This window comes from Ailuropoda melanoleuca, chromosome 5, assembly GCF_002007445.2.
Source record: "Ailuropoda melanoleuca isolate Jingjing chromosome 5, ASM200744v2, whole genome shotgun sequence".
NCBI lineage: Eukaryota > Metazoa > Chordata > Mammalia > Carnivora > Ursidae > Ailuropoda > Ailuropoda melanoleuca.
The window spans coordinates 21,701,070-21,713,110 of record NC_048222.1 but is presented as its reverse complement, the minus strand read 5'-3'; the positions used below and the strand labels follow the sequence as shown (position 1 = coordinate 21,713,110).

The window sequence follows — 12,041 nt, the reverse complement described above, 5'->3', positions numbered from 1 at the left end:
TTGACAGTATGCTGCCAAGGGACACCATTGATAGCAACATGACCTGTGAATACAATTGGGACCAACGTCTGCTTCCAGAAAACCAGGAGACAGTCACTCCTCCCCAAACACTTGGGCTTGAGAACTGCAACATTTATCTGGCTTTTCTTCCCCCTCTTCAGGGAAATGAATCTTGACAATGGCTTTGATGAGCCCCATCACTGCTCTTCCAGAGATTTTCCTTCAATGAACTCTTCTCTAGGCTAAAAAGTATGTCACTAACTAAGAGAATAATTCAGAGAATTGAGGCACTGTTCACTCATATACCTCAGGCAAAAAAAAAAAAAAAGTCCCTTCCACATGACAGGTCTAGGGGAACTGAAGCAAGAGGAATTTGAATGTTGCCTGCAGTGTCTATTCAGTCCAGTTCTGTGATCCGGGGCCATGGGCTCACAGAAATGGGGGTTTATAGCTGCAGGGTCTGGTTTGGGTGTGCTCCCGTCCACTTGCATGGAGAAACCCAGCCCCCACCCTGAATTCTCCCTCAGCCACCTTTCATCCCACCTTTACTGCATGCTAAGCTGTCACTTAGATGAAGCATCATCAAAGAGTGTCTGCCACCTACTTAATTTAACATCCTCCCAGCTTCCCTGCAGATTTTATTTTGGCTGTGTTCGGGGAACACGCTGCAGCTGGCTTGCGTTGAGGGATTCTGTTTCACACCAGCTGCTGTGCAGGCTGAACCAGGCCCCGTTCTCGCGCACTCTGACCAGGCTCCCGTCCTCTTTAGACCACCCGAGGTGACACCCTAGTGAGAGCCTGGCAGGGTCACCTGTGTGTTTGTCCCAGGCCCACCTGGCTCAGGGAGGGCACCAGCCCTGACAGCAGCTGCAGGTGCCCAGCCAATTATGGGGACAACCTGAGGGCTCTGCACGTACTGCGTGCCTCTAACTCACTGGCAGCTCTTCTCTATGTTCTGCTGAGTTCAGTCCTTGGTCATCCCTGGTCATCCTGCACCTTTTCCCCTGCTGACCTCATTCATGCTCACAGCTTCAATTACTACAACCTGATAATCCCCTACAGCTGTCTATGCAACCCCTGTTCTGCTCCAGATCTGGAGGTACCCCACCCCAGATGGCCAGCTGCACCAGCAATTGAAGCTTCTCATAGTCATGGAGGTCCCATAAGCCTGCCTCTCTTCCTAAATATCCAGAGCTTGAGTACCTGATATGAGATGAGTGTCCCCCCAATTCCTGCTCCCCTGAGGCTCCCCAGTAGCCAAGAGGTTGCCTGATCCTGCTGGGGCTCCTTAACATTTTCAGTTCTCCTTCATTTTAGTCACCTATGCCCTCAAGCCCTTTTCCATGGAGAGAAGACTGTGACCACTTTCCAACAAACTGCCAGGGAAAGATTTTTTAAACATAGATTTAATCACGAGATCGCCCCCCGTTAAACCGCACAGTGACCTGTCACCTGGAACGATGGTGAGAGCGACAATCAGTCCTCAGTCAGCACTTGCTGGGTGCCTTCGAAGCAGTGTGTGTGCAGTAACTTATCTAACCCTCATGACAGCCCGTGAGGAGAAGACAGTTATCACCCCCATTTTAAAGTTAAATAAACTGAGGCACAGAGCAGTCACTTAGCTAGTAAGTACGGGAGTCAGAATTCAAACTGCTATCCATGTTCTTACTCCCTGGGCTACACAGCCTCTCAAGGTTTTATTATTTCCTTTAGCACAGAGGCCCTTTTTACTCTCAAACAAAACCGCACACGGAATCCTATAGCCATGTAGACAGCGCATGTCAGGGAAGTTCTGGGGATTCAATGGGGAGGGGCTGCAGGATCCAAAGCCATGCTCATTCAGTCTCTTGGTCCCCTTTCACGGCCCTGAAGCTCCACCTGGGGACCCCACAGTTCTGTGGGGACCTATGTGATAACATTGGCCCAGGGGCTGAAGTTTGGCTTAGCTAATAGTACGGTTCAAAAGTAGATGCCAGGCCTGGGGTCCCAGGGGTGTGGTCTGCAAAAGGTCAAGGAACTGTGGAGGGGAGCAAATGTCCTCAAAGCCAGGATATAAGAATAAAAGCTCTTCCTGAGTGAGAACCACTCATCCCCATCAGCCGGATTCCTAGAGATCAGCAAAGGGTCTCGCGAGCTGGGGGCGGAGTCATTGCTCACCTTTCACCCAGTCACAGCGTTCACTGCCTGCTACTCCCAGGGCTCAAGCCAGCGGACCCCCTGGCCGGGACTAGGAGGGTGGCCCGTGAGGGCAGCCGGACATGCCCACTGGACGTGCAATGACAGGGTACCACTAGGTGCCTAGCACCAAGGTTGTCCAACTTACCAGGAATCCCACAAGCCCAAGAGAAGGAGGAGTGGCAGGATGGGACCTTAAGATCGCGCACCTGGTGCCAGAAAGAGGGGGCACTGAATCAACCCAACGAAGAACTCCGATGAGGAAGCACAAACCAAACTCTACCAGATTTGCTTCCCCCCCTTAGGAGATTTTTATCCCGAATGTGCTTCAGTATGGATGACCACCCACTGGCCACCCTTCACTTAGAGTAACCCCCAGCAAGGCTTCTTTTTCTGGGTGTCTGCAGTGTGACCCAACACTTCTTTTCTTTGAGTGGACAGCCCCAGTCCCCGCCACTGAGGCAGAAGCTAGACTGTCTGCCCTCATGCGCCCCCGTCCCCAATCCATGCTCCAGTTTGTGAAAACCCCTTAAACCGAAGAGCCCAAGCCGAGCCAGGAGCAGTGGCTGCCTGCTGCACCACCTCCCTGTGGGGGAAATGCCCGTAGGCTTTTAAAAGGAGCCATTGCTGAGGCAGCCTTTTCGCCCTTACCCCTGCCGAACTGAAACTCCTAGTGGGAGGGTGTCCGCCATGTCCCATGTCACCATGTCACTTGCACATCAGACATTCTATTTGATTGCCAGGAAAGCCAAAATAATGAGGTACTTTGGCTGAGTGTGAGCCATTCTTTATTGGAGACAAGAAACCACTTCTGTGAAGACTAGATTGAATAATTAATACAGCCTTTCATAAACATCCAGAAAACATTTTCATTTTGTATATCCTTTTTTTTTTTTTTTTTTTTTTTTTTTTTTTTGCCTTCTAAGAAAATTCATAGCACACTTTCACCAGGGGCTGTTACAACTGTAAAATGTTATTGCTTTAGTGTAAACACCCAATATTCCATCCAGATCTCAGCAGGGAAAAACCATTTTTAAAGTCTACTCAATCTAATTAAATGCCTTCCTGGTCATCTGTCTACTGTGTCTGTTATCCTAAAATTAGCCATTTATAAGAAGGTGTACCCAGGTACCCAAAGCACTGGGTGTCAAGCTCCTGGCTGCTGAGCCCAAGGTCTTAAAGGGGTATTGGCTGTCACGGGAAGTGCTTGAGGAAAATCCACAAGATTTACATCGGAGGGAAGACAGAGACAGGGAGAAGTGAGGGTGAACACAGGGGTGCGTGTCTCATGTTGGAGGATGGCACGTGTGGTAGGGAATACTGAGGCTCCAAGAGACCCGGGAAGGAAATCTGGGAAATGATGCCCTCCTTCCCCCACCCTTTTCTGAAAGTCAGTGTGAGCAGATTGTTCTGTTTTTATACCAAGTTATTCATTCCGCAGAAGCCTGAGTACCCAGCTGGCTGGAATTCCAAGACGAGGGTCATCTGTTTATCTTGGAGCCCTGCTGGCTGCCACCCTCATCACTGCAGCGCCCGAGGTAAGGGAACAACCCTAGAAGCTTATTCACCTGACAACTGGGAGTCTCCTGGGGTGGGTGGTGATTGGTTAGTGTTTCTAGAATGCCTCGCTGAGAAGGCAGGCTGAGAAACGGAAACATACACGTGAATGGTTTGAGAAGGCATATCCCACATATACCTGCTGTTCCGGAGTTTTAAGTGTATGCAAAAGGGTCCAGTGAAGGGGGTGCAGAGGCAGAAGATGATTGCAGCCAGGTGTACACTGGAGAAATTATCCCCATATTTTGATTTGTACAGACTTTAATGTTTTCGAAAGCTTTCACAGGTACTTTGATGCTAGTGGTAATAATACCATTACACAGATATGGAAACTGAGGCTCACGGACTTGCACGCACTGAGACCACTGAGACTTAAATCCAGGGTGTGTTTAGTTTGTTTGTTTCTTTCTTGGCTCCCTACCCAGATTTTAACAAAGCTGGACAGTCTTCAGACAGCAAAGAGAAAGCTAGCATTGACTGAATACCTACCTTGTGTCTGGCACATCATTTCCCCCCTTGAAATCCTCTCCCAGTCCCACGTAGGAGCTTGCCTATTTCATGGAAGAGGAAGCCGGCTCAGCATTAAGCAGTTTGACCAGCTAGAAAGTGATAGGAGTTGGGGTTAAAACCCAGTCTGTCCGCCCCCCAACCCAGTTTTCTCTCCTCTGCTAATCTAGTCCTTTTTTGTTAGATATGAGAAAACAAAGCACCGAGGGGTTAAGTGACTCACAGGATCACACAGCCAGCTAGAAAAGAGCTGAGCCTGGAATCTAACCCCCTACGCCATAAGGACCTGGGGCCGTGTTATTATCTAATTGTTGCTGCCCTGAAATCAAACAAGATCGTAATGAGGTACCCGGCTAGTTCTTTTAAACCAGCTCTAACATTTAGCAGCACTAAGTGATGAAAGAAGCCTGGGACTTCAAAATGCCCCAAAGAATGGTATCAAAGCCTGCGGCCAGGGGTGGATCCGGGTCAGTTCTATATATAGATGTAATTGTTCACCAGCATTTTCAACTAGTTTGTCTGAGCAGCCCTGTAAATTCTTTCAAGTCCTGTTTCTCCACGGGCGCCATGCACTGTGCTGGGAATAGCTGTGGTTGCTGGATCATTAACCCTATTGAGTATCTCATTGTCTGAAGGTAGCCCAACTGTGACTCTATTCAAACTAACAAAGGCGCAATAACCTAAGGGAAGCCACCTGAATTGTGAGCCTACAGTCTAAGTGGTGACCAGAGATGGCCTGGGCCACTGAGGCACAAAGCCCGGGAGAGCTGCGGAGAAGGAAAGAGATGCACAGGCTATTCTCAGATTCTCACTTGCAGTCCTTATAGCAGTGACAAAAGGAGACACAGACGGGGGAGAGAGTTGCGACAGATGGTCTCTATCCAGGGAGTAGCAGAAGAGAATGCTGACGTCAAGAAAAAACGGGGGCTGTGACCCTAGTGATGACTCTAGTTCCTGTTCCAGGCTCCTTGGCAGGGATTCTGGTAGGAGGAACACTTATTCATTGTCAAGATTTACTGGACTCCTCTCTTCACAATTATTTGAGCATTTGCAAAGATGGTAGGCTCTCACAAGGGGAAGAGGTTATTTTGCAAGGACACTGGTTGGGGTTCAGATGCTTTGTGAGTGGAGTTCTGGCAGCATCTCTTTGCTGTTGTATATTTTTATAAGAGCTAATTAGTACCCTGGAAGTGGAGGAGGGGTGGGAAGAAAGTGGATCTCTGATCCTCTTGAAGGTCAAGGATTGAAAAGTAGGTCTGAGCACGGGCCATATTGTAGAGAAGACAGCAGACCCCAAGGAAGCTCAGTTTGTCATTAGGAAAGTGCTCAGGACCACTGTGAACAGTTGTGTAGGTTGTGCACTGAACAACCCTTGGGGGCACCATTTACTTTTTAATCTCTTTTTGGATTTGCGCAATGTGTAAGCTACAGATTGTATATGATGACCCTGGGAGTCTCGAGCCTTATACAGTTCCAAAGCACAAAGATCAGAGAAGAGGATTGATTTTAGTCCTGGTATATGGCTTGTACTGGAATCCATCCTAACCCAGCCACCCTGATGCCCTGACGTATCTGGAGGAAGAGGGCTTCAGGCTTATTTGAGCACCTGAAGCAACTACTGAGTTGCAGCACCATATGCACTTACAATTGAGGACAAAGGCAATTTCTGTATGGAATATACCATTGTCTCCCTCAGTTATCCAGAGCCAGGGTAAATTAATAAAGATTTACCTTGAGGCCAGTAGGAGCAGATACCTAAACAGAAGCCACTGCTCTATGGGACAGTGGGAACTTGGCCATCCAGCCCTGGTACAGCTGCGAGCAGCACCAGTGTGGTCAGCAGTTTTCACTGGTGGTCATGGTGGCATCGGCTGCAGCCCCCAGTTCTGTCAGCTCCAACAGCTGCAAGATGGGGGCAGACCTGGGTCCCCTGGCTCTGCCCTGGCAGCGGCAGTGCCCAGTGAATTCCCGTTCAATGGGAGTGACATCCTCATGGACTGTCAGGGAGCCAGTGGCTGTGGTTTGCATGCAGGGGCCCAACAGAGGTCCCACTTGGCCACCCATGAGTGCTGATCAGAACTATTTCAGGAATCCATGGAAGTACTTTTGGGAGCCTTGCACACATTTGAGGTGGGGAGGATCTGTGGAAGACGGATAGGAGCTCTGCAGAGCCGAGGTCCAGGGATCTATGCAGCAGGACCTCACTGATACGCAAAGGCTGCCAAAGCCCACGGCACGCTGGCTACACAGGCACAGAAACGGAGATGCTTCATCCTGTATCCCTAGGACGCCCGAGGGTGAGCACAGAGGAAAGGTGGTAGACCAAGGTACAAAGAATAAAGCAGCATGTGCTTCCCAGGGGTCAGAGTAAAGCCAATGAGAGGACAAGCTGATAGGTCAGGGAGCCAGCAGGAATGAAGCTATCAGACTTCAGGTAAAGCGGATGGTAGGACTCTAAGTCTTATTACCCAGAGTATCTTGACATGGGTTTGCGTTTGCTGCTAAGAAGAGGACCTTAGGGTTTCCTGAAGCTACTTCCTCAATGACTGTGACCAGAATCAGGAAGAGAATAAAACCTACCCAGCTTAGCTGATGTGATAGTTACTGCACTAAGCATGTTGATGGTTTCCAGGGTTCTCCAGAAAGTCCGAGGAGAGGTATCTAAATTAATCGAAACGATGGACAGCCTTCTATGAAAGGAAACAAAAATGTGGCCTCTTCTGTTCAGAATGATAAGGCTGAGAAGGAAAAATCATAAAATTGTATCAGATTCATCCAAAGAAAAGAGAGGGAAGTACTGTTTTAGTGCAGCAAGAAGAAAAGAGAGGGAAGTTGTTTTAGTGCAGCAAGAAGAAAACTTATGGGATAATTATAAGAGGCAGTACCCTGAAAGTTAGGAAGAGCTGAGGCTCCATTTCCACAGGTGAGCGTCCCCATAATTAAGGACAGTCATGCTTTCTCAGGAGCTTCTGTGGCGACACTGTTGTCAACACACATTCTTTGAATGGAGTGTTGAAAGGGGCAGGCATCTCACACACTTCAGTGTTTCGTTTTGCTTTAATGTGATTTGGGGAGTAAAGGGCATTTGGAAGGATGCTGGGGACAGAATAAGGAGGGTTGTTTGCTGTGGACTCCATACTAATCAAACTCTCCAAGTCCCGAGTGAGATTAAAAAAAAAAAAATGTAAACAGTACCCAGAAAGCATTGACCTTATGAGGTCTGTGCTTCCTAGGAGCCCCTGGGGACTGTGCATCTGAACTGAGAAAGGACAACTAAGAAGACCAAAATGTGGCTTGTCGTATGTAGGGTGTCACAAAAAATTTCTGGTGCCATTTGCAATGGAGAAAAGGTCTTATGCAGTTTAAAAAGTATTAGACAACCAGCATTATCCATTTACTGCCTGGATGTTTTAATTGGCAATTGACCAGGCTCTGCTTTGTTACATCTTTTCTTTTGTTGTCTCAAATAATTGGCTCCCAACCCGCAAGACAAAAATCATTGGCAGGGCTTCAAATCCCTTTGCACAGCACACCTCATCTGTGGATTTGGTAAATATTTCTCACATATTATATGTACTGTTATTTTTCATGTTGGTATTAATGGGATTGATAAAATACAAATCTAATAGAAAGCTTTACTAAACGTTACTGACCCTTTTTGCCATGTGTATCCTCAATCAATGGGTGCTAAGTAAATACAAACGCTATTATAAATTTCTGTCTTTCAAGCTATCATTTAAAACCAGTATTTATTATTACTTTTCTTTAAGTATAAAATAATGAATTCTTATCGCCATTTATCAAGGAGGTATTATGTCTGGACATATGTGAAGCCCTACCCATGAAGTATCTCATTTAGTCTTCATGACAACTTCACAAGATAGGCGTTATAGTAACCCCCATTTTATACATAAAGGAACTTGAGGCTTGAAGAGTTTCAGTAACTTACTGATGGTCCCACAGGTAATGAGAGGCAGAGCCGTGCCTTGAGGCCAGACCAACCTATACTTCAATTACCATACTCGACTCCTTCATCTGCTCTATTAGAAAGTTTAGAAAACTAGAAAGTATAAGGAAACATAACTCCCCTGTCCCTTCTATTCAGACACGGGGTGACAACATTTAAAATTTTGTCCATCCAATCATTTTTTCCATGTTCTTTTTTCACTGAAGTGGTTTTATGCGGCACATTTTGTTTTGTGCTTTCGTAAGGGATTTTTCTCTATCAATTTTTTTCTATAACATCACACATCACGGGGCACCTGTGTGGTTCATTCCATTAAGCCTCCAATTCTGGATTTCTGCTCAGGTCACAATCTCAGGGTTGTGAGTTGGAGACTCACATGGGCCTGGGCTGGGGGTGGAGCTTGCTGAAGATTCTCGTCCTCTCCTTCTCCTTTTGCCCCTCCCCCCCAATCACGCATTGCCCATGGTATGGTTGAATTACATTTTATTTGACCACTTCCCTATTGTTGAACGTTTACATGGCTTCTAACGTTTATTATTAACTAATATGTGGCAGAGAGCAAAACCTGTCTACATAGTATTTGCCTCTTGTCAAGATGTGGAGTCTGTTTCGCCAATCCTCACATCTGTTTGGACCATGTGACTTGATTTGGCCAATGGGAGGGTAGGAGGTGCACACAGGCTGACTCGAGGTGTGTTTGCAACTGGGGATGCTCTCTTGTTGTTCTCAGGAACCCTGTAATTGTCACCTTTCCAGACAGTCCCCACCAGCACCCCCGGCCCCCGGCAACCACTGATATACTTTTTCTATCATTATAGGTTAAAGTTGTCTAGGTTTTTGCTATACAAAATATAGTTCAGGCTTTTTATTAGTCAAATCTAATAATCTTTTCCTTTAAATGTGCTGTTTTAAAAGATCTTTTCCACACCAAAGATGACATAAGTATTCACCTGTATTTTCTTCTATTCATTTTTACATTTAACTTCTGGTTCATCTGAGACTTATTTTAATATATACAATGAAGCATCTGTCCTTATTATTTCCAAAAAATTTAACAATATTCAACATTATCTTTTTCTACCAATTTAAAATGCCAATTTTATCATATATTGAATGCTTACACACACTCACATGCACATATTCTTGAATCTGTTTCTATTATCCTTTTTGATCCCAAATTATTACAGACTTTTTATAATGACGATGGTCTTCTGGTTCTTCTGGATAACCGGTAGTATAAGCACTCCCTCTTCCTAATCACCTCTTGTTACGGATTTCAATTTTTTTCTTGTCAGTTCTTATCCATTTTTTTCCCCAACGAAGTTGATTTTTTAATTTTATTTATTTGTATTTTTTAATTTTTTTCCTTGGGAAGTAAGGATTTATTAAGAACATCAAGGCTCAGGGCTTTTCCCCCCTCATATATCTTAAAAATGTGTTTTATCCCCCCCCCCACAAAAATCCCTATCATTTAAAACTAGATCTTCAAATTACATGGCTAACGTTTTTAGCTAAGTAGTCTTCAGTGCTGATCTTGAAAATAACCTTCAATGGATCTTTGTGTAATGGAACAGGACAGTGTTCAGCCATTGATACGAGGGGTGAAGGTGGGTAGTCACACCTTTAACATTCACACCACAAGTTGTGACGTTAGGAAGGAGCGAGGTCTAGTGTCCTACATTATCAGGAGTTGTTGTATTTTCAGTGATACTGGGTTGCATCTTATCTGCAAGGTTGTGCGCGTGCTCGGGAAACAAATCTTTCAGTACACGTAAGTCCTTAGTCAACAAGTTAATTTTGGCTTCCTACTGTTCATTCTCTTCTTTGAGCTGATTCACTCTCTGCAGTGTATCCTGTGTCCTGTGCTTTCTGCCTGCTTTTCAACCAGCTTTTTTCCCACAGCCATGTTGTTCCTCTCCGTACGTTGAGGATGCCCATCGCTGCTGTGATCCACGGGCGAACTCTTTTTGCTTTGTTTGCTGGGGGACGTGGCTTCGCCTCGTCCCCAGGGTCAGCGGGCACCAGGTGAGGACCTGCTGTGAGCCACTGGCGGGAGCCTGAGTGGGAATAACACGTCTTCCCGGAGTACTGTTCTGCTGGGCTCTCTTGCTCATTTGCACACTCTCCCTTGCTGACATGGGACAGGTAGAAATGAGGGCAAGGTGAGCAAATGGTTTCCACACTAAGCTGCCAAGAAATCTTCACATGTCCCTGCACCTGCAACCCACCTGCCCCAGGCAGCCTCCTCTAGGAGCGGCCCCAGGAGTCAGCGAGGAGGAGCCATGGTTCCCCAATGAACTTTAGAATCTGTTTATCAAGTTCTAAAAAAATGCCTGGGAATCATGGGCTTCAATGATTGTTTACATTTTTAGTGTGATTTACAGTTTCATTTCTGTAAGTCTTATTTGTCCAAGTAGGTTGGACACTTCCTAAGGACAATAGTCATCTTTTATGTGATGACTTTGCCATCTCTATGATGCCCGCCTGGCATATAGAAAATGCCCCATGAGTGTATATTGATACAGTAACCACTCCTCAGAAATTTATATCACCAGAGCTTTTAAAAAATATTTGTAAGCCCACCCATCACAAAGAGAAAGAATAGTGGATACTAGACCATCTAATTTTAAAATGTATTTTCTACAAACTCAAGTGAAATATTTTTTAAGATTGAAATGTTCACCAACAGTTAAATGATTCCATGCAAAATAAATTAGTAGATCAAATTTGGAATTAATACCAAAAAACTGTCTAAAGTCTTTTTTTTTTAGTACTCTGCTTTTATTGTTATGTTCAATATTACTAAGTCTAAATAAGCTATTATTCAGATTTTGCATAATTTTGTATTTTGTGTGTGTTTGTGATGAGATTTAGTAATATTGAATTCTGTGATAAGACTGTTGTCATATACAAATTTTAAAAATAATGGTTTTATTTCAAATTTCATATACAAATTTAAAAAATAAAAACCTTAAGAAAGGTGAACTAAATCTATGGGACTGATGCATAGTCCTAACTTTTTAACCATAACTGCATCCATTTACAGAGAAACTTCAACTATTAGAGCTGAAAGTACCCTCAGAGAGTCAGTTCCTTCATTTACCTGACAAGGAAACTGAGGTCCAGAAAAGTAAGGTCGGATCATATAATTAGTTCATAGCAGAGCTGGGACCAGAATTGATCCTGGTCCCTCCCACCCAAGTGATATTTCCATTGCATTAGGCTGTAATATTGTAAATGTCTTGGCCTTTTCTCAAAACCAAATTAATTAAAAGTTACTTTTTTCGAAGCATGGCTCGTAAAATTTTTACCCTTGTTTTGTGGTGTGGGGAGGAGAGCATCATGAAATCAAATAAATTAACACCAAAGGCCCTAAAACTCTAAAAAGATTAGTGTTTGCTAAAAGATAAACTTGTTCTTTAAAAGGAGCAAGATCACTTTCAAAACAAAATAGCAGTCCAATAAAGCTACTGAAGATGATAAATAATGGGCTTAAAAGTGAAAAGAGGGAGAAAGAGAGAAAACGTGGCACCACACACCAAAGATGTGACTTCCGACCAACGATATAATGGCAGAATCCATCAGAAAATGAAGGTGAGCACAATGAAAGGGAAGCAGCCAAAGGCAGTCAGGCAGGATTACAGGACACAATGAAACATACTTAGAACAACACTGTATCTCACAGGATTTCACAAGCAATTTCAACTACTGAGATATATGTTGGGTTAAAGCATGGTATGATAAGGAGCTTCCTATATTATGTGGGAGACAGCTTTACAACCTAGTAAGCAAATCGTCCAACCTGAGGAGAAATACCCCCGATCAAAGGCAATGC

General features: G+C 44.8%; 1 pseudogene; it reads right to left on the bottom strand.

Moving 5' to 3' along the window:
• Positions 1–9,873: 9,873 nt before the first annotated feature.
• Positions 9,874–10,320, bottom strand: LOC100472126 (annotated as a pseudogene).
• Between the last annotated feature and the right edge of the window lie 1,721 nt (positions 10,321–12,041).